Raw genomic sequence first — 24677 nt, forward strand, 5'->3', positions numbered from 1 at the left:
AACCCATGGTGAGCAAGACTGTAGCCTAGGAAAACATAGAGTTTGGATCAATATTTTAATTTATGAGAGTGGTAAGGTTGGAGATTAGTATAACACACACAACCAAAGGTTTTCAGGAAACTATAGTTTGGTTTATTTTGGAAAAAGATTTCAAGTGTAGTTTTGTGGCCTAGGTTGGGGGTAGGAAGGCTATTTATTAGGTAAACAATTGTAGAAAAGGCATAGGTCCAAAACCATATATATAAGAACACCTGCATGTGTCATAAGAGATGGGCAATTTTGATGACATGCTTGTGCTTTCTCCCAGGACATTTTGCTCTTATGTGTGAGGACAAGACACACAATGTTGAATCCCACAATAACTTAAATAAGGTACCAAGGTAGTAAATTCTCTACTACCATCAGATTGAAAGGATTTTATTTTCTTACCCATAGTGGTTTATGCCAAAATTTTGAATTTTTGAAAAGCACCATAAACATCAGACTTTATAAGATAGCAAATATATATCCACCTATACTTAGAAAACCCATCAACAAAATTTATATAATATTATAGTCCATTGTTTTCCTGGTCCAGGGGCTGATTCCCAAATATCAGAATAAATAAACTCAAGAGGTTGAGGTTGAGGTTGAGTGACAGGACATGGAAAATGGCGGTTTAATTATGAGATTTGTCCATTTGACAAGCATGACAAACACAATAAATTTTTATTAATAAAAGACAAATCCTACATAGGAGATTTAAAGGATGGCCTCCTCTATTTTTGAGTGTGAACTAGGTTCGCTATCCATGAAGTATGTTGGTTTACCACTACATTTCGGCGTATCTCGTGAACTTAGTTAGACCCACTTAGAGGTTAGGGTCACCAAAAAGATACAAAGTTGTGCAAACCGATTGCTTTCTAAGGCAAGGCACATTTATTTTTACTTGAAACCGCACCACGTGCAAAGACCTAGCTGCGTTGGCTCAACCTACCGTACTATGGTCATTGACCATGTCGTCATAAAACTTTGACAGCTTACCCCTCGATCCAAAGGAATTGCCAAGCTTCGGCTTACGCTGGGGGGTGATGCCCATGGGATTTGAACTTAGAGTGCCCGTCAAACAGTCTAGGCCCCATCTCACTACGCCAAACCACTTTAGTCATTAATATTGCTTCCTTCACGCTCTTTAGATTGTTTGTCCATTTCCAGCTGTAATGCTCTCGTAGAACTAATCTTCTTCTTCTTGAACTTTGACTTGGCTATGATTTCAGGAGGCAGCACTAGTTTACTTTTGTTACTCTTGCGGGTCCTGGACTGGATAGTCTGGATAGAGTATTTGTCCAAGTCCACATCCACTACACGCATGATTGGAAATAGGTGCCAAAGCCTCCCTAATGAGGCTATTTCCAAACTTTTCCTCCACAAAATTAGTCATGGATTTCACCTTCAGTTTAGGGATCTTGATGCGATCCTTATCCCCACAACTTCTCTCCAACACACTTACCATATTATGCACTATGCCGGATTCCTGGACTGGTCACCAACACTGAATCTCTCATGGATTTGCAACTTCCAACCGGCTGTTTTGCATTAACTTGCACGGACAATTAGAGTCGCTTCTCCATTTAGCTCATTCACAAACATCTCGACATTAATATCAATAATATCATAATTAACTGGTTTTAAACAATTTTCATCATTATGATATGGTAGTACAACGCCGTTATGATCATTCAAGTAAAGTATTCTCCTTCATATTAGGTAGTACCCCTTCCTCCTTATCATAAGTTTTCAAGACCATGAAACTATTATTATTATTGGAACTAACCTGGTTATATTACCTGTGATCCGCCTTCATCTTCCACACTTTTTTGTTATGTACTTGATGCCATCCTTCTTGATCCACTGTCACTTGCTTTTGGTGCTCCATAGTTCTAGATCAAGCTTTGTCTCTGTGGCATATGGACCCACAAAGTGTACCATATGTGACTATGCCATCAAACTCTAATTGCTTGTTTCTTAATTATGCCGTTTGCCACCATGTATTTAACATATATATTGCACTTTCTGAAAGTTCAAAGGAACCTCCATATTCTAGCAAAGTAGATCTGATATGATCGGTCAACAGGGTAATAAACTTTGATAAGTTTTGCCATTTATCTTAAATAGTTGAAAACTGAGGGAGCTAAACATAAATTTGCCATACACCTATAGGTAAACAACCCTCTATTGTATTACATAAAAGATCAAATAATTTATGATTAACCAAATCTATTTTCCGCATTAGAGAATCAGTTTGCTAAGTAATCAAGTTACAAGATTAACACTGTTTGGTCAGCTGAATGCGCCGCCTACTTTATTTTTTGAAAGAAAAATAAGTATTGTTATCATACGAAGAATTGACCTCAGTACTAGGGCTGGTAAACGAGCCAAATGAACCGAACAGGAGCAGTTCAGGCTCGGCTCATTTACATACACATAGTGCTCGGACTCGGCTCGTGCGAGCCAACACAATTTGAGCTCATATAGGTTTGAGCCGAACAAGCCAAGCCCGAGTTGAATCGCTTAAATAAAAAAATATTTTTTTGAAAGGGTTTATACTGAGAATGAGACCCATGACCTGTTAAATGCAGGTGTGTCCACCAACCTAACATACATTTTTGACATTTATAGTGCAATAAAATTTACATAGCACATCTAAACAAGCCTATATGAGCCGAGCCGAGACAAACACCCCTTATTCGTGCTCGACTCGGCTATGCATAACGAAAAAACTCGTGTTTGGCTCACCATCCAAATGAACCGAACACGAACGAGTTTGGGATGCGCCGAACCGAGTTAAGCCACGACTTGCTCGGTTCGTTTACCAGCCCTACTCAGTACAACTTCTTCAAGTAGGGATGATGAGGTATCACCCCTACAAAGAGGTAGCCTTAACAATTAAGAGGCACCGAAACATACAAGAATGGGTGTGAGTGAATCGCCTTTCATGCAGCTTCTAATTCTATTGCATTCGACCCAACCAATGTCTGTGTTGGGCCATTTTAGCTTGATTCTTTCCCTCAGTTCAAGTTTAACTTTAATGAGAACTGCGTCCGAGTCGGACGAGATATCCTGGAAAATCGGGCTATTCCTTTCCAACCAAACTTCCCTCCAGGTGACAAGCAGCCAGCATCACCAAACAAAAAGCCACTTTTTCCCATTTGCCAGCCCTCAATGGTTCTGTGACGAGCAAGTCTCTGAGAGGGGTTCCTGACTTCCCCCATGAAAATGTCATCCCATGCCTTGTTCAGCATCTGGAGAAATCACATTCCCACAACAGATATTCTGTTGATTCTTCTTGTTGCTTACACATAACATTTGCTAGCCAAGTGAGTTCCTTTCTTCCCTAAAACCAGTTCAGTATTGATTCTACCCAATAACGCCAGCCAAGCAAAATAACTGCCCTCGAGGGGGAAGGATCCCGCCCCATAATGAATCTTTTGCAGGCCAAACTTACAAAAGGACTGCATTGAGAGATACAGCAGGATACAACTGAAAACATACCATCATTTGTAAATTTTCATATAATATAGTCCTTGCAATCCGAGAGTACCACCTGATGTAGGATCTGCATTAGTTGGATCCACTCCTCGGCTACCATATCCCAACTCTTATTTTCATGATACCAAATCCTTTCTACTTTGAGTGTTTATTATTTTTTAACTATTCTTAATGATTTTTTTTTAGAAGTACTTAAGTTGATCTAATGAGATATACATTTGAAACCTTGCATCTTATCTAAGATTTTTTTTCTATGATCAAAACCAATTTGGTATTCAAATATATCTTCGAAGTGACAATGAAACTGAATTTTTTTCTAACAACACGCAGTCTTTCCTTCCTAATCAAAAGGTAGTGCATTAACATCATTAGGTTTTTACACCAACAAAACATAGTGGTAGAACACAAACATTACATCGTGATCTGGCTATTTTTCCTTCAAAATTTTGGAGAACAACCCGTCCTTAATAGTAATAATCCACCATCATTTAGTCAATAGCTCCCGTTTAAATTTCCCAATGTCTTTTATACCCAGTGCCTGTGTGCAGCAACCTTATCCCATCTAACTAGACTATTTCTCCTCTTTCCAAGTCACCCGACCAGATGAACTTCTGGAGCAAACGAGTCAGTTTCTTTTTCACACAATCTTTGCATGAGTAATAGTTGCATGAAATCGAGGACAGGGTATGCTTTACCAATATAATCCTTCCTGTATTGGACATTTCTGGCCCTAATTTTATCTTCAATTACTTCCCAGTTGGAATGTATAGATATATATTCCCCAATGCAGCGGCAGGCCAAGATATTTCAATGGTGACATACAAACATAATAGGGGCTGCTCTAACTACTACATCCTCATTGAGCACTACAACCTGAGATTTATCCCCATTTATTGTAACTTTCATGGAACCGAAACCTATAAAACTAAATTTCATGGGCTTGGATGCCAAAATTCTCAATCACGCAGGAGCATGCACTAAGATTAATCCTCATATTGTTAAAATTCCATCGTGTCCACATCATGTAAAGGTAGATTATTTACCAATACAAACTAAAATAATTCATATTAATAATTATTTAGCTCGACGGCCTATATATGAGAGATAGAAGCATTTACATGGTACACTATGTTAAGGAATTATTAGAGATAATGATGTTAATTGTGTAAATCAACTAGTGAAGTTCTTTGGCCTTTGTCACCTATTGTGTGTGAGAGAATTGCATTTTAGAATCAAAACATGTTATTTTGGAAGAATATGTTGTGATGTTTTTATATACATGTTCTAAATTGTGTGATTGGTGGATGCTTTTTCAGACCTGGAGAGACAAATATTAGCCGGCACTTTCATATAGTGTTGAATGTTGTATTGAAATTGTATTCATTTTTTTATTTTTTTTTAAAAGCAAGCAACATCAACAACACCAATAGAAAGATTTTACTCACAACGCTAGGCATATTGCCATACTTGGTAATCTCTCTCTAAAGGACAGCTGAAGATTTGTCAAGTTTCAATATTTTATCGCGCTCCATTAGCTCATATGAAACGTGAACCACGTGCTTCTGCCAAAGGAGGAAATCACTGTGGTTTCATTGCAAGATTGTCACACTAGGAAGGACCAAAAGGTAGCGCTTTTGGTAGTACGGTGGCTCAATCAATTTCGTGTAAGGTGGACATGCATTAGAAGCTTCCAATGTTAATTAACCTTCGTAGGCTAGTTTGAATCTGTTTTTATTTATTGTTTACAAAAATAAATTAAAGTATATTTTATAAAGAAGATACTTGCCCTTATTTTAAAATTAAATGAATGCTTGGATCACCAATTATTTAAATGATGATCATCAAGAAAAGAAGATTAGGGAATAGAGGCGATGGTGGATATTTGCCGTGGTGGTGATGGCAGATGGTAGTGACCCATTGACACCCCCTGTTCATAGGCCTCCTTGCTGAAGGATAATGTGTCTTTGACATAGGGAAATGCTCCACTCACATACCAATATTTAGATACCACCCACTTGCTACAAGTGCTTCTTAATGGAGGTTTCGCAAACACTTTATCATATTAGTGACCTAAGCAACGCTAGAGCGGGTATCGCTATGGGTGAAAATTAACCGGTTGGGTACGGCAAGGATTGTGATGGATCCAAATTTAAATCAAATTTAGGAAACTAGTCGATCCATAACTGAATATTATGTAAAAAGCAAAAACTCGAAGAAAAATTAAACAAACATACCAGGTTATGTCAGCTGGATCTGGGTTTAACTAAAGCTCCCTGTGATTAGACCTGGACCCTGACCCACCTGGCTCCGGTTCAGAGCACCATCTACCAAATTTGCCTAATTTTGAATGAATCATAAAAGGAGCAAGAATGACTTTACTGTGCTTGGCCATTTCTGAAATTTTTTGTGTTTTGATACTTATTCATAGGTAGGGGGCGGAACCAGACCCAGACCTGATCTGAGATGATGGTACCAGGTCCAGATCCAGGTCTAATTGGACTCACCATAGGAGAAACCATACCAGGATCCTACAAGGATTACATGAACAAAACCTGGACCTTGCCTCGTAAAATAAATTTTTTTTATCATTTTTACATTAAAAATTATGAATCTTAATCAGAACTTGGGTCAGGCCCGGGTCTAGTATGAAATTTCACAAACCATACTCAGCTCCATATATTAATCAGACCCTTCGGGTTCGACCCGAATTCCAATTGGGCCTTCTTATTTATCACCAAACCCTGACCCTATAGGGTTTGGTATGGGTCGGGTCTGTGTCAATCCTGACCCATTGACACCCCTATTCATAGGCCTATAATGTGTCTTTATCATAGGGAAATGCTCCACTCACATACTAATATTTAGATACCACCCACTTGCTAAAAGTTCTTCTTAATGGAGGCTTCACAAACAATTTATCATATTAGTGACCTAAGCAACGCTAGAGCTGAGGGCATCGCTATGGGTGAAAATTAACGGATTGGGTATGGCAAGGATTGTGATGGATCCAAATTTAGGAAACTAGCCGATCCATATCTGAATATGAGTCCAAAGTATACATGACATAGATCTGAATCAGGATTGGGTCCAGTAAGAATGGTAAAAAAATTAAAAAAACATGCTTTTTACATATAAAGTACAGGCAGATAAGATTTGTTTAATATCCAAACGTGGATCCTACAGAAACTGTTGACTTGAGTCTGAGTGCAAATCCAAAAATAGTAAATCCACATAAGCTTGAATCCAATCAAAAAACTTCTTTGATTATATATATGTGTGTATTCGAAAACCGGATCCAAATTTAATACACAAGAGATCTGGGGTCTACTGTTCAAGTTGTGCACCTTTTTTCCTCCGTCAAGCAGGGATAATCCACATCAGAGATTTAAAATCTTCAACAGTTGGGCTTTTAGCTTGCAAGTGATCATACCTCGTACGCAGGCCCTAAAAAAGGGTGACCTTAATCCTATTTATTCAAGATCCAGAGATTCAGATCAGTCCACAAATGATTTGACGAGATATGATTGGTTGTTGGCTAGAACATCTCTTTTCTATTGGCTAAAGGTTTTCTAGCGTAAGAGCTAAGGTTTTGGGACAAGAAGATAGACCTCAGAGGTTTTTGGGATTCCATAATGGGGTATATGTAACGCCCCAAATTTTTAAACCAAAAATTTAGAGATTTTTTTTTAAACCCCTTTACACGATTTTCAAGAAACACAACAAAAACTCTTTTTAAATACAGTTCAAGCCTTGGGCGAGTTATAGATACAACACACACAGATACAACATACACGTATAAAACTAGAATAATTAAATCAAACCATAGTATATATTTAAAATAAATCAAATACTAGTCTCTCAAATATTATCAGAGTTAACAAGACTTAATCAAATAAACAAAAAATAAAATATCAAGTCCTCTCAAAACCGTAAAAAACTGTAACCCTCTTGGTGCCACCCCGAACTTACTGTTATCACCCTTCGACCTACTCATTATCTGAAATATTATAAGTAGAAATATTATAAGTAGAGGCATAAGTCCACAGCTTTAGTAAGTAATCAGCAAAACACGTTAACATAAATATTTCAATCACATAAACAAATATAGCCACATATCAAAATTAAACATAACTCACATTTATGCATAATTGAAATATTACAATGATTCCATTCTGATTTTTTATGTGCCACTTTTTCTCATGCCCGAAGGAACATTATTGGGTTTCTAACTTCGATTCATCCAATCCAATGAAGGGTATATTGTGTCATGTATTTTATTAACCTCATTGAACTGAAAGAATCTGCAACATCTCACTGAGATCTCACTAGAGCGATCCGTAACTGAGAGAAACTCCCAGTGGTCCTGTACGAAATTGATTCCTACACTGCAGAAATTTTGGACCTACCACCTAGGACACATGGTAATTTGGGCCCCCACCGACTGGAGATAGGGGACCAGGAGACGTCGCCGCTCTTCAAAATAAAATAACAGTCACTCGATCATGTGTACCCCCACTCTCTCCAAAGTGGGGCCTCAGTCCAAAAGACCTGTTCCAAATGAGTCATGTGTGTTATTTAATTATTAGGCTCATAACTTAAATTATATGTGCTCACCGCACATACACCCGGGCTCACCGGCCCAATCTCTCCATTGGAGATTTCATAAGAAAATCTATTTTAACCCATCTAGATCCCACAGTTAAACACTGTGAGCCCCTCCTGCATGAGGCAATTATATGATTATGTGCACGGATATATTTTTTGTCTCTAGTGCACCACAGACACCCATAGGTTTCACCGAACCCTAACTCACACCTGAGTCATACACACACACACACATGCTCATATCACACATCATTATCACCATATCATATATCTACATGCATGCATAAATGTTGCAACTACATGCAATCCATGATGATGCTTAAACAAGCAACAACATATGTAACAATTTATTTTACATTGATCATGCCTTATGATAATCAGTGTTCCTTAACAATGCATGTCATATGAATAGTTATAAGTCAAGAATAACATGGAAGACATTCAGTTTGCATGCATATCAACTAAAATTTTAAGATAAATATGCATAATCATGTTGCATAATGTAAAATACACTTAAGCATCCATACATGTCCTTATATGTAAATTTGGATGCATATTAACCTATTTTTGGAAAACTTACCAAAAATCACAGAAACCGAATTACACTTTTCCCATTTTACTAGCAATGCCCCTATGTCTCACGAAAATAGTCCAAGAAACAGAACTAAAAAAATTATTATAATTAAATCATAAAATTTTCTGAACTAAACCCTATTTAAGAAAAATATAAGTCAGATCCTATTATTTGCAGAAATTTATCCCAGTTTGGGGATTTTCTCTAGGCCTACAAAAAACTTGATCATGCATAAATTCTGTATTTTATACATATATTTTTATGCATGATCCATCAAAAAAATGCATTAAAAACTCATTCTTATCAATGTTTTGGAAAAACTGCTTTAAAATTCAAAATAAAGATAAAATCACATATTTAAATCCTTCCCTGTGTTTTTCAGTGTTTTGAGTAGTTTAGGACTTTTTAATTTGTAGTTTAGGAATTGTCAACTAATATTTTAGTTGGTTTAAAAGTGTTCTTTTCTGAAAACACATTTTTCTAGAAGTGCTCATTTGAAATTCTGAAAATTAATTAGAGTTTTTCTAGAAAATCGTGTGACTTAATTTTTTAAGTATAAAAGCTAAATTTTCAGTCAGAAGGGGCATCTTTCCCCATGGATTCCACGCCAGCCTCATCTCCCTCTTCCTCCTCCTTTTCGTTCTCAACTGGTTTTTCTTTGTACTCTTACTCTTTCTCTCTCTTGTTCTTTTCGCTTTTAATCCCTTCTACTGTCGGCTCTTCTTGTCCCCATCATCGAAGGCACGTGCAACTCAGAGAAAATATCACTTCTTTTTCTCAACCCTTCCATCGAAAGCAGATCATGAGGTTTGCTTATTCTCCCCTATCTCTTTATTTGCTTCATAGGTAGCTTAGACGTATTACATACATCATATTCAAGTTTTTAGTTTAATATTGCATCTAGTGTGAATAGTTTTTTCTTTTGGTTGATCGTTTCTCTTAGCGTAAAACAAGATTTAATTTCTTTTGCAATAGCTAGTGAGTAGATCGTTATTTGTCGTTGCTTCATTGTTAGTGATTTAGTTTTTTTTAGTTTTTGATTAGATCATGCACAAGGTAATAACTTCAATCGCAACACACGATCTGCGTGACTTTCTTTTCACGCATGTGTGGACGGACGTATGTAGCAACGTGTGAACCTACGTGTTCATAATATTTGGGGTTGCGATTGCCGCAATACACGATCTGTGTGATCTGTTTCTCACACAGTCCGTAATAAAAACAAAATTTAATCTTGACGTGAACGTCAACTGCATAGCGTGCGACTTGTGCATAGCAGTCTACAGCCTGCACTCAATCTGATTTGTTCCGATCATATTGAGAACGCAGACAGTAGCAGTCTTTTGATAACACAGATCAGTGCGGATCTCTGTCCAGCATCATTGCCGACCCACGCTGAATAGTGATTTCTCTGAGTTAACCTGTCAGCGTTGGTTCAGCGATCTGCAGATTTTCGACCATATCGATAAACTGCAAGATGCTAGAATAGTTATACTTGCTGTGAAACTAAAATTTCGGAAGCTCAGCAGATTGTAACATGCATATTAAGCACAGGTTGGAACTGCATTCAACGCTGTGATGTTAATCTCAAATCTTTTAGCATGTGTGATCCAATCCAATTAGTTTGTGTTAGCTTTCAATAATCAGTTTAGGCATGCATGTTAGTTAGATTAAATTGTAGTGTTTCTGAAGGAAAGTAGTTGGTCAATATTTCTTTATTGTAGCTAGTTCAATTAGGTTGTTTTAAATTTTAGTATCATTGGTCAGGTTGTTTAATCCAATGTTCTTTTTAGTTATTTAATCCATTTGTAGTTAGTTCAAGATCTTTTTAGATTTAACATTTTTTTTCGTTTTAGTTATTTTTCTTTTATTATAATTAATTCGGGTATAGCCTCATTCACGGTTTTCTTTTCATTAGTCGTTCTTTCTTTTCTTTCTTACATTAGTTTGCTTATTAAAATTAGTTCAATTAATTAGTGAGAGTAGATTAGTTATGTTTCATGCTTTTAATTAGTTCATTCAAATTTTAGTTAGTTTAGATTCACGTTTTTTTTAGTTAGTTTCGTTCTTGTTTCAAGTCAAATAATTGTTTCAAGTTGTTATTTAGTTGGTTACTTAGTTTATTTGTTCATGTTAGTTTATTTCTAGATACATATCCATTAGTTTGTTAAAGTTTGTTAGATTAGTTTGTTATAGTCTTGTTTTCGTGATTTTTATAAAACTAACATTAGTTTTTTGCATAGTTTTCTTTGCTTGTTCTACTCATTTTGTCTTCTTCGTGCGAGGAAAAGGTTGTGCATGCGATAGACCCTCAAAAGAACCCCTGAAGAGCCCTCTGAGACCCCTCAAAGGTCCTCTGAAGGTCCCTAAAAAGCCCTCTAGAGAGCTTTTATCAAGTGAGCAACAAGTACAAGAGCCTATAGATCAAATGCAAGCAACTCTGGGCTTCAAGTAAAGTAGTGAAGATCAAAGGGACCAAAGTTCAAGCAACTAAAGACCCTTTTTTCTTTCTTTTAGATTAGGTTTATTTATTTCATTAATTTGGGTTTGTAATAAGGTCATTTATTATTTTTGAGCCATCTGCAAGAGGGTAACTCATTATAATAGCCAATTACTTTTAATTGTTCTTTTAGGCAATAAAACTTGCAATTTATGTAGAATACAAATTTTTATCTTGTTTTCTAAGTTCGACCCGATTTTCACCCTAGTGTGAGCCGATTTTTATTATTTGGTGTTTGGCTTTCACAAAACGTTTTTATCAAAAATATCTCTTTAAAAATCTATTTCATAAAACTTACACCAAAACTCTTTTGACAAAACCCTTTTTACAAGATCTTCTTATACCTATTACCTGCACCCAGATGTTTTCCAAATTATTTTGATCAGTCTTAGTTGGGTCTTTAGAACCAACAAAATCGTAGGTCGGAACAGTCCTGCAGACAAGGCAGAAAATAAGTGCTATGTTGCAATGGACGTTTCGGCCTCAATACTGCTCCAAACGAAGCGAATTAATATTCTAAATTCGAGCCCTAGACGTGTAGAACACTCTAAGATTTTTATTTTAATTTATTGACTATATTTTTATAAATATATCGATTTCTTTCTGAAACAAGACGAGATAAAAAATGAAAACAAAAAGCCAAGAATTAAACTCATGCAAGATCCATCAAGTAAGAACAAGATTCAAGGTAAAAAACCATACAATCATGATTTTTGATGTTTTAAACATGTTTAGATCTTCATACAATAAATATTTGTTCAGATTCATGTTAATCTTGCTAAAACAAATAACATACATTATCCAAGAATCACAAAACCATCAAGAAATACCTCAAACATACAATAACATGAACATGAATTATGGGTCTAATCCATTAAATTTATTTAAGTAAATAAATTATGAGTCCTAATTCATTAAATTTCAAAATTACTTAAGCTAAAAAAGAAAAATAAAGACTTCTTACCTTGGCTTGGGTTCTAATGACATGGTAACCTTCTAAGAGGCCTACAGACCTAAAGACTCATCAGAATCGGATGTTTAAATAGTAGATTTGATAGCCCTCAAAACGTAGATCATCATGGTAGTCTTAGATTTAATCGTACACATATGATTTGACAAGAACATTTAGTCGATGCCAAAAAATGTTAATTTTCGACATACAATTAGGCATGAACTTTGGTCAATGATAAAATGCTCAAATCAATACCAATTTGGGTGTGTAGATAGTCGATTTTGATGCCCTCAAAATGAGGAATGTCAAGGTTGAATCCAGTTTAATAGAAGAGCCATTGATCGGCCAAAATTTTTGTTGAAATAATAATTGTGTTGTTCAGAGCGTCCGACGCTATGGGTCTAATCCAATGAGATTAAATATAAATCCAAAATCCATAATCTAAAAATATACAAATCATTTACTTTCTTATTTATTCCACATATTTTAGCTTATGAAAATTATTCTTGAAATAATCTTCATAACTTGAGACAAAGGTTCATAATTAATTAAAATCAAGAAAATCAAGAATTCACAATTATAGTCATAAATACACCAATAATTTATCATTTATTTATTTTATTATAAAAAAAACTTGAATTTTATAATTCACAATTATAGTCATAAATACATCAATAATTCATTATTTATTCATTTTAATTATCAAAGAAAAAACTTGGGTTTTACAGTATAGGTTCATCATTTAGAGTTTTCGAGTTTTTGGGATAGAGATAGGAAATTTTTCGAGGTTTATCTCTAATTGGTGTGTGATCCTGAACCAAATGATAGTAGAAACATGCTAACAACAAGTCATCTTAACGACAAGAGTGATGACAACAAGTGGCATCCTGACAACAATCGTGTCAAGGGATTTACCCCCGACAAAATTTGGGTTAACCGGATTATTGATGACGACAATTCAAAAAATGTTGCTAACGACCTTCTAAGTGCTAACAACAATTGCTTTATTGTTATTGATAAGTCAACTTGTTTTGGCCATAACTTTTCAACAAGATGTCAGTTTAAGATTATTTTTTATGTGTTAAAAATGTAGCATTCTCAACTTTAATTCATTTTTTGAATAAAAGCCCAAATTCAATATTTTTTTGTGATTGAAAATGCACTTGAAGTTAAATAGTGCCCAAAATAGGGTTTTGCCTGTGCAAGGCCCTTATTTTTTGTTCATTTGAAAGCTAGGGTCTTCATTTCTTGGCTAAAAAATTGAGGATGTCATTTTTTTTGTTGAAAGTGAATATATATTGTTATAAAATGACTTGGTAAAAAATGAGGTGTATACATATTGCCCCTCTTTGATATCGAGTGTGTGAAAGTCAGTCAATAACAAAGAAAGTAGACACACTAATTTTGAAGTTAAAAGATTGGTTTGAAAGAAGAAAATCTTATGACAGGCAAAGACTACTAATTGTGCATTTCGCATATACACAACTCAACACAAGAGTCTCTCTTTGAGCGGCTATCAGAGTAGGCAGAGAGGTCTTGCCAAATGAGGTTGGATAACAGACTACGACAATACTTTGTTTCATATGAGGGTTTTCCCTTGAACTCAGTATGATGAACAGAAAGTCTTTGTTGAGCAAGGTCAGGCGAAAGATAAAACAAGTACCCTATTATGTAGGATTGCACAAGAGATGACTAACAAGTTTTTTAAAAGAAAGAGACTTATTTAAAAAGATACAAACATAGACATAGACAAGATTTTTTCGGTGAAAAGCATCAAGCATAAGATAGAGACAACTTAAGTGTGACTTGGTCCAGATATGCCTAGAGATACAGGTGATTAACGTGCTCATCAATTGGGTGTCATATTGCTCCATTAATGCATAGAACAACCTATGGATATAATGTCTAACTATCTATAGGAAGATCCTAAGATAGGACTGAGTAGGCCTTTCATATTGGGTTAAATGGGTTCATGCAAGAAAACATGTTAGAATATGCAAAAGAATGCATGAAAATGCTATGGAGAATGCACATTATCCATGAGAAAATGCAACAAGGATACATCAAACTGGGATCAATGTTGATGATAATTGTGTTGCCATCCTGACGACAACTAAACTCGGATCAACTTTGTTGTCGCCATGGAGTCTTGACGACAATTGACTTGTCATTAAAATGCTTATGACAATAGTCCTTCTAAAAGTTGTTGATTTAGTTGTTGATGACAAACTAAACTCTTTATGGTGACAACCCACTTGTTGTCATCGTGGATATCGGTATTTGAGCCTGAAATATTGTGTTTTTGTTGGAAACCTTCTCTCTTCCTTCTTCCAACACCGAGCCACCATGGCACTAATCGTGAAAGATCAAGTTTTTCTCACTTCTAAAGCTTTTGATTGCGTTCATGAGTTCTAAATTTGGTTCGGCTCTTGGTAAGCTTTTTCTTTCAAAATCTTTTTTCTTTTTCTCTTTTCTTAGATCTTGAAACACTTCTTCCTTGATTGCTAGAATTGAAGATGCATTATGGATTTTTCTCCTTTACTGGCTTGGCATCTTGAATGGGCATCCGAGTTTGTGCCCCTTCATCGTGAGTAATTGAGAGACTTTCACCTTCATAGGGTTGTTTTGTTGAAGGATTTTGGAGTGAACGAGGACTTCAATACCGCTTTGGGAGAGCGATGAAACCCAAGGACAAACACTTTTTGGATGCCAATGGGTGAGATGACAATCACTCTTGATGAGGATATTGGAGTTCTTGGACCCCTTTCTCCTCCTCGGGATAAGCAAGTCATTGAACAATTTATCCTCAACATGGGACCCTATGATCCCAAAGAAGCTCTAAGAAGTGTCACCAGCAAATCCGATTGGGAGCAATTGACTCATCGAGGTACAACATGCCTCAACTTGAAGGATCTATGGGTGAAGTTTAGGGATTCTACCTTAAACACCCACCTCTCTGACTGCCAAAAGAAGAAGCTTGGTGGGAGTTTCAACACTTTCTTTGATTCTTTTTGGGGAATTTCATAAGTTGATGGACTTGAGGCTTGTAAGCTTGTTGAAACCATGGTTCAATCAAGGAAATCACTTCTCTTTTGGTATGGCGGTGTCGGCGTGCCTATATAGAGGGTTGAGCCACTTTCATATAGGAGGGATCCTTTCTTTCTAGGGCGCAAAATTCTTGAAATTTTGTTTTATGAACACATTCTTTTGTTGAGGTCGGATCAAGTTCTCACAGACAGATGTCTTCATCATTGCTACAATTTTGAAGGTGACAATAATCAAAGTAACTTATGATTTTACCAGTTATACTTTGAGAACATGAAACTGAAGGATGTGACATGGGACATCTTGCCTTCTCTACATTATTGAAGAGTGAGATTTACCAAGGCATTTCTTCGTGAGACCATTCTTTGGTTATCTAGGACTTATTGTGAGTTTCATAACCCTCATGTCGCTGCTACCAACATTTTTTGCAAATTCAGAATGTGCCTTGCGACAACGTTCGACATGACGACTTACGAGAGTCCGAGTTGGGAACCAAACAATGGGTTGCAAACTTGGATATAGTGATGGGATCTTGGGAGTGTATGTCCATTCTTGTTTGTTGTGTTTTTTCCTTTGAAAACTCCATCAAATCGGCCAAAAAATGTCCGAAAGGACCCATACCTAGGTTCAGTGTTGATGACAATTCAAGTTGTATGTGATGACAACTTTCCTCTCACTATAAAGAGAGGCATGGTTGCTTGATGAGAGAAGCCTAAGAGTCCTAGTTTTTCTTAGTGGGTTCAGGGTTCTGCTCACAATCAACTTGAAGGCTCATTGTGGGGGCATCGACAGGATGAGGAGAACGTTGAGCACCTGCACGTAGCTTCGTTCATGATGTCTACTGTCTCTTGGTATGCATCATTTTTATATTCCTAACCTATTTTAAAATACGCCAACATTGGGTCATGGGCACGGGAGGGTGGTGTATGTTCTCCCTCGATGATTCACTGAATCCCACGTCTGTGTTCGGGGGGGCGAATAAGTGCCACGTATTTATGCACATGGGGCTCGTATTCCCGTGTATGATGACATAACTTTGCATCGGACTCTGGTGCTGTTGCAAAGACTTAATCACCCTTACTTGCTTTTCTTGCCCTGAAATAACGGTTCGAGGAAATGACAAAAATATTCTCCATTCAAAAGTTGTGAAACTACGGTTTGAGAAAACGACAAAAAAGTCCTCCATCCAGAAAGTTTGATGTTAACTATTTAAGTTGTAGACGTTCTCTATTCATTAAACTCTTGTGCCATCTGCTGTAACAGTAGCTCCCATTGTCAACACAAGCTTTGCCTTTGTCTCCAGTCAAGGTTTCCGCCTTGTTTTGTATCCTATTTTACAACACATTGTCGCTTTCTCGTGCCTGCGTTGTGTTACAAAACATTCCCGTGTCTTCTCTTCATTTTCGTTGTCGTTAGGCATTATGGAAGAAATCAATGATGCACAAACATTCCAACCAGTGCCATTAATGCATCGTGAGTAGCTTTCCATCTCGTCATGCTATGATTAAGAACGCATGTCGTCTTGTGTGCTATTAAGGCATTGTTTTGTTTGTGCAGGTAGATCTTGTTCTTACGATGGTTGGAAACTTATCGATATTTGTAAGACGCTGGGACCTGTTGACAAGAATGCTTGTTTACAAATGCTAGGAAGGGCCTCCAACCCATCAGGTATCCTACATTCACTCATTATATGCTTTGTATCTCAAACCGCTGTATTAGTAACATACTACCGATTTGTGAGATATTGTTTTGTTAGTTAATATTAATTTGTTTGTTATTATGCCCAATTTCTTCCGTATCGATTTGTAATTTATTGTGCGATATATTTATCGACCTTTTAGATATTATGGTTTTGTATTGTCGATTTGTAAGTTATTATGCTTAACTGCTGTATCGATTTTCAATATATTATTCGATGTGTATATCGATTTGTAAGATATTATATGTTTTGTAATATGTATTCATAAGATATTTCTACACAGACTTTGAAAATGTGTGTGTGCAGAAACACATCATTACACGCATTCAAATCGTTGCTCTGTCAGCGTTTTGTATTGAACTCGTTTCACAACCTCTTGGATCTACTGACAGCGTTATCGTCAACAGACATATACGACATTTCGTGTCTTTTATTGGCATAGTAAGTGACAACTCGATGCTCAGTATAAGCAGATATCAAACCGTAGTTGTTTTTATACTATTATTCTTTAAATCGATTCTTTGACTTGCTAACCCTTATTGGTATCCGTTGTTATATGCATCCTCATTAAATCATAGTAAACGTATGCACTTGCTAACGCAACATGATATATTGCTTACAAAACATTCTCGTGTCTTCTCTTCTTTTGCGTTGTCGTTAGGCATTACAGAAGAAAGCAATGACACATAAACATTTTGACCAGTGCCATTAAAGTGTCGTGAGTAGCTTTCCATCTCATCATGTTGTCGATAAAGGACGCATGTCGTCTTATGTGCCATTAAGGCATTGTTTTGTTACTACAGGTAGATCTTGTTCTTACGATGGTTGGAAACTTATCGATATTTGTAAGACGCTAGGACCTATTGACAAGAATGCTTGTTTACAAATGCTAGGAAGGGCCTCCAACCCATCAGGTATCCTACATTCACTCATTATATGCTTTGTATCTCAAACCGATGTATTAGTAACATACTACCGATTTGTGAGATATTGTTTTGTTAATTAATATCGATTTGTTTGCTAATTTGCTGGCAACACAAACTGATATATTGCTTATAACATTGTTGAGCTTATCATCAAATTGTAATGAAGACGATGTAGCTCAATCAATTGAAAGTTATGGAGAATTGAACATCTATAGTAATGACGCAACTGAAGAATTGAACATCTGCACTAATGATGCACATGATAAGAAGGGTGCAGGCATTAGACCCACTCTTGACTTGAATGTTCCAGTAGAAGAAATGTAATTCAATAATGAGGTAGATTATCGTGACAGTACACATAATAAAAGTGTAGGCACTGCGAATGAACATAGAAGTACACTTGACTATGTTCCGGTAGAAGGAATGCAGTTTAATAATGAGGAAGCTGCATATAAATTTTGCAATGATTATGCCCTAAAAGTTGGCTTCAGTGTGAGAAGGTTTTCTTGGTCAAAAAATCCAAGGGTGTCGTGGTGAGAAAGACATATGTTTGTTCCAAGCAAGGTTGAAAGAAATCAATGGGAAATCCAACGAGGAGCATGTCAGAATCAAGATGTGGATGTCAAGCTAGAATGGTTTTGAGAAGACATCTGAATGGAAAATTTCTAGTTCGTACTTTAATCAGTGATCATAATCATGATTTATCTGCATCATTTATGACTCCTATGTTAAGGTCACATCGTAAAGTAACTGTAGCTCATGTTGCAATGGCTGAAATAGCTGATAGCACCGACATTGCACCAAGGAAGACATACAATTTGTTTGCCCACATAGACGGTGGTCGCGATAATATGTCATTCACCCTTTGGATCTAAGAAACCACTTGAGAAAGAAGAGGAATGATAACATGAAGAATGGAGAAATATGTTCTTTGGTTGATTACTTATAGAAGAAATCAAGCAATGACCCTGGTTTCTTTAGTGCAATGCAATTGGATGAAGATGGATATGCTGTGAATATATTTTGGGCCGATTCAAAGTCAAGAGTAGATTATGAATGCTTCAATGATGTGCTTGTATTTGATACTACAGTAAAGATTAATATTGAACAGTGGTCATTTGTGCAGTTTGTCGGAGTGAACCATCACTCACAGAGTTGTATATTAGGCGACGCATTTTTGTATGACTAGACCAAGGAAAACTTTGAGTAGTTATTCAGAGTATTTACACAGGTAATGAACGAGAAGCAACCTGGAGTTGTACTTGCAGATGGTGATCACGCAATTGTGGCTGCAGTGCTTCATGTGTGGCCAGATGCATATCATCGGCTATGTTTGTGGCATATCTTTCAAAATGCAGCAAAGAACATAGGACATATATTTAATCAGAAGACAGGGTTTGATAAAAAGTTTACTAGGTGTGTGCTTGAGAGCGTAGACGAGATCACCTTTATGTCTGATTGGGAGGAAATGATTCAGACATATGACCTTGAAGATTGTCTGTGGTTACAAAATTTATATGCAGAAAAAGAGAAGTGGGCATTGGCATATGGAAGACAATACTTTTGTGCTGGCATGATAAGCACATAAAGATCTGAATCTATGCATGCCACTTTGAAGAAAACCCTGTATTTATGTTTAACAATGTTTCGCTTCATGGAATAATATGAATTATTTATAGACGGTCTAAGACAGAATGAACTTGAACAAGACGTGAAATGCTTCAATACACGACCTCCAACTTTTGGCATGAAAATATTGATGCGACCTGCAGATCTGTATACACTAACTGTATTTGAATGGATCAAGAAAGAGGTGTTTCATGTCATGAATTACAATATTGAAGGACCCGTGCAAACCGAGAATATGCGCAAATACTGTATTTTATGGGAGGGAGAAAAGCATCACAAAAGGCAAGAAGCACATGTCACGTACAATGTGGATAATGGACGAGTTGAATGTTCGTACAAAATATATGAATTCAAAGGTATTTTATGATGTCATGCATTAAAGGCACTTAATCAAGAGAAGATACAAGAAATACCGGAGTCTTATGTAATGTGAAGATGGAGAAGACAAGCAAAGATTGAAATGCTTGATGTGGACAATGTGAGTAAACCTAGTGTCGACGAGAAGTGCCACATAGCCTTCCGTTACCAACAACTATGTAGGTCATTTATGCATGTTGTTGATTTGGCATCGAGAAGTGAAGAAGGCTATATATGCATGAGAAAAGCATCAAGGGAGTTACTTGAAAATGTGCAGTTAATTAACCTTCAGTCCATTGCAGCGAATGAATACCAGTTGAAGATAATGGGATCGAACAGCATAGGTGAAAATCATGCTTCGCTCGACACTCTTGAGAAGTTGCGGCGTAGCCTAAACATCATCTTCAACAAGTCGGTAGTGAAAGTTGTTGATTATGATGGACATATTCATGAAACGAAGGGTATCAAAAGAAAACTTGCCTCTGATCGTAGTCGTCGGAGGACAAAGGGTGCACTAGAATTTGTTGGCAAGAAAAGGTCTAAGAAACAGTCAACCTCTAATCAAAAGCAACAAGGCCCTTCTCATGAACAGGTATGTAAGACATTATATTGCTTCCCATTATGTGAAGCTTGTCAATATCTAACTCGTGTAATGTCCAACATGCAACAATACCCTAAAGACGTAATACCCAACGTGCTAACCTTCATTCCTCCCGACCAGATTTCTGGCAACGATAGTTTCAGTTTTACAAGTCTTTTGGTATGTAATCAATGTTGGGATGAGGTTTGCATTTCTTGTGAAACTTAAGGCAGTGTTTTATATTTTGTGTTTCATGAGAGGCTCTGATGAATTCGCAAGAGAAAACTGGTACACAGGAATCTCGTTTGGGCTATTAATTAAGTGGTCATGCCTCTTTGCATGACCCGATTTCCACATTATCGAATTTGTTAAGAGTTTAGGGTTTTCAGCAGAGCTCGTTTACTGAGAAATTTTTGGGTTTCCCTTCTTATTCGGACCGTAGCAGAACTCCTAAGACGTCCACTGATCTTGTCGAGGAAGTCTTTCGTAATCGCTAGATTTTGATTTGTCGGTGACGATTTGTGGTTCGTGGTTGGTGGTGCGTGAATCGATTTCGTATTCGCTGTATAGCGATTTGTGCAGTCATCCGACTGCGATTTGTATGAGTAATCTATAACAGTCATTCGTATACGCTTAATACATATATACAATGATTCGTAGTTCAAATCATGTGCATCGATTTTATGAGAAATTTATAATAAAGTAATGATTTCAACACATAAATCGATGTACGTACAGCATAATACAACACAAATGGAGACGAAAATTGAACATGAAGCCTATAACATAAACCATATACCCTAAACTGAGTGAACAACGGAGAACACATTTGCGATTTATGCGGTCAACACAGGCATGTAATCGACGTTCGGAAATAATAAAAGTAAAGATCTATAAGAAATGATTGACGTTCACAAATCGCTGTAATTCGCTACCTCCTGTACTGAAAATCGCAAAATAAATTTGGGTTGTATGCTATCAAAAAAATATGGTAATGTTCCCCGTTGAATGATAATAGTCAGCAACGATAAGGTAACTAAACCGTTCATAAATTACAATTTCCCTCGTCGTCATTGAATGTAAATCGCAGAACACATATGTGATTCGTACGGACAGCAAAGGATGTATTGAAAATTTTTTGATTGATCATACATTATTCATTGAACATGGTGGTTGAGCAGTAGATCTTTTGGCTCATAAATAGTCGCACAAGTACTGGACAGTGTGATTATCTTCTACTTCATGAACCAGCAACAATCAAACTGACGGTTCCTTTATAAACCTGGAGTTCCTTCCTCGAACATGTAACCAGCTACATAGCAAATTGTGGTCGATGAGGCAGACGAAGACAGCTACATGACCAACAATGGCGAATCAAGCGTATATTCTCTACACATCGTCTCCATTTTCATCAAAATTTGTCTCTTTCATGCCGTTTTTGCGATTTGTGTTGTGTACTGTATAATGTAATTTCAATATCGTTCATTACAAAGTCCTTATTCATTTCAATAGAACATCCACCGACGAAGTTGGGCGAAAACTTAGTCAATCACTCCTGGAGGACATCAAACAAATGCACGATGTATTCGCACAATGCAACATGATCAGTAATTTTGTTCGTATGAAACTAGTAGGAGTTGTCTATATACGTAAGCCATGTGTACGTACGTTAACATCATATTTGCTGCAAATAGACTATATCTGATTTCATTAGTTATATTAAAAGTAACGCACCAAGTAAAACTATAAGCATCGTCAGCCTGTATTTCATGGTATATCGGTTGTATTTTATGTTGCTTTTGGTTATTGATTTAGTCCAGTTAATTCGTATTTTAACATTGTTGTTAAAAATGTTTTGGTTTGCAGACTATCTTACGTTGTTTGCCATACTCCAGTGGATTTAAAGACGACCTACCTTTTTGGGTTAACGGTAATCATTGCATGAAAAAGTAAGTAAACAAACCTAGAGTGCAAGGTTACAACATAACAATGCTAACAACATTTTTACGATCCATTTGCAGATATTGATTCCTACACTCTGGCAATCTGAAAAGCATTGGGTCTTATACGTGATGGATTTACATGAAAAACAACTATGGTGTTACAATTCGTTGGAAGTTGACAGTGGTTTACGGCTTGACATTTCCTATCTCGTAAGATTTCATCTATATGAGTATCGTGTCGTGTACTGGGGTCATGAATTTACTTTCGGCCGCATTTTTCTCAGATCGGTTTCGTCAAAGGCATTTTGGGAGTCGACGTTAGCGAGTGGATTTATCGCATAGCATACCATGCTCCTTTACAAAATAATGGCGTTGATTGCGGCGTATTTGTAATGAAGTATATTGAAGCAATATACAATGGTGCAGACCCCTGTTTCGACGTTGTATGTCATTTCTTGGCCTCTGTTATTGGGGATTAAATGCATGTCTATTGGTTCCACATTACAATTTGTTTTTACAGGTTGATATACCTGGATTCCGTGAAGAACTCTGTAAAAAATTGACAGCCTTTCTAATTGCGGAGGAGAAACTAACGAAGCCGCGACAAGGATCTAAAAGGCAACGAACAACGGTGCCCACCACGCCAGAGTAATTTCATGTTCGTCTATTTCAAGTAGATTTTAGAGATGGTACAACCAAGTTGTGTGTAATCTATCATATTTCGACCGAATATTAGAAGTCATTGTTGACTGCATGAATCACAATCATTTTTCGTGGTTTGCATTTAAAGTGTCTCAACAAAAGAACGATTCCTGATCAGCAAACAAATTTTACCGCTATTGACCTTTACCATGGACGCATATCTTACAGCAAACATGATTTATGCATACTCTAAAAAAACATGTATATGTTCGCCCAAAAATAATAATACTCAACAGCGATAAGGAACGGTTGCTGTTCTGAAATCGCAATATTATTTGTCGTCATTGAATACAAATCGCAAGGAAAACATAGGATTTATACAGTAAGCATGCGCAAATAATGAAAGCTTGTAATTGATAAAAGATGTGCGCTCAACCCGCATGATTGACAGTCACAGAATTAGATTGCGATGTATGCAATCAACAAAGGCTTCTAATGTTCGAAATGATAATAGTCAACATCGATAGGAAATGCTTGATGTTTAAACATCGCTTTATTGCTGACACTCACAGAATAAAAATCGCAGAAGAGATTCGCGATCAATGCGGTGAACAAGAGTCATTAATGTCGCTTTCGTAATTAGAAATAGTACACAGCGATAAGACAGGTTTGATGTTCAGAAATGGTGGTCTAACGTCATCTTCACTGCTACTACCAGGAAATATTGTGTAATAATTTGAAAAATTTTGGACTGTGAAACGACGTTTCCTTTAATTATGATATTGCAGACATATGAAATAAGTCTAGACGGATACCTCAATTGCGTCGAAGCCGCCTATACACTCGATTCAAGAACAAGTCGTTTATGCCAGAATTGTCGGTTTGTCGGTTCCTTATTCATGAAGCAAAGTGGAACACATCCTTAACCTGTGTGATGTGTCATTCATATATTAATGAAACGTCCTATCACCCTCCACCAGTTTTCAAATAAATACGACAGTTTTAATAAACACAGAGCAAATCTCAAATAAAATACACTCCGCATTAATGAAATTAAATAATGTCATTTCAGAGAGCTATTCCCAAAACTAATCAATGCGATTGGACATAGTAGTTCAAATCACGGTAGCACGTAGCGTGTGGGTTTGATTTTAGAAATATTTTTTGGTCTTATATAAATCCACAACTTCGTCCACTCGCCTCCCAACAAATCGCCTTAGGTGTAAATTATGGAGTTACACCTCGACAATGGGTCGACCCGAGTCACTCTCATCTACCTATGCACTATATTCGTTCACGATGGGGCATACATATTACAATTTTCATTCTCGTAAGTTCAACAATACAGTGATTTCTGAGGAACAAACCTTTCTTATCGATAAATACTTTGTCATTTGTTCAGAGCGAACATTACATGCCTTTGTGGACCACAAATCGCGAAAATCTATTTTTGCGATTTTCATTCACGGAGTGTGAGTTATACAAAGATTTCGAAACAGCAACAAAATATCTTTCGCTGTGCAGTATTTTTAATTACTGAAGAGCAGCATTACTAGCATTGGTTAAGCGCATACAACACAAAATTATTTCTCGTTACGATTTAATTTTCGTAGATGAAGCAGTACAACGATTTACAAGCATGTTTTGTAAAGTTCAATTTATATTTCAACAGAGCCAGATTTACAAAATTTGTAGTC

General features: G+C 36.6%; 1 pseudogene; it reads right to left on the bottom strand.

The window, feature by feature from the left end:
- LOC149816724 (amino acid transporter AVT1J-like) overlaps positions 1 to 24677 on the bottom strand; it is a 110238-nt pseudogene that overhangs the window by 72979 nt on the left and 12582 nt on the right.

This window comes from Nuphar pumila, chromosome 14 (assembly GCF_984573655.1).
Source record: "Nuphar pumila chromosome 14, dmNupPumi1.hap1.1, whole genome shotgun sequence".
NCBI classification, from domain to species: domain Eukaryota; kingdom Viridiplantae; phylum Streptophyta; class Magnoliopsida; order Nymphaeales; family Nymphaeaceae; genus Nuphar; species Nuphar pumila.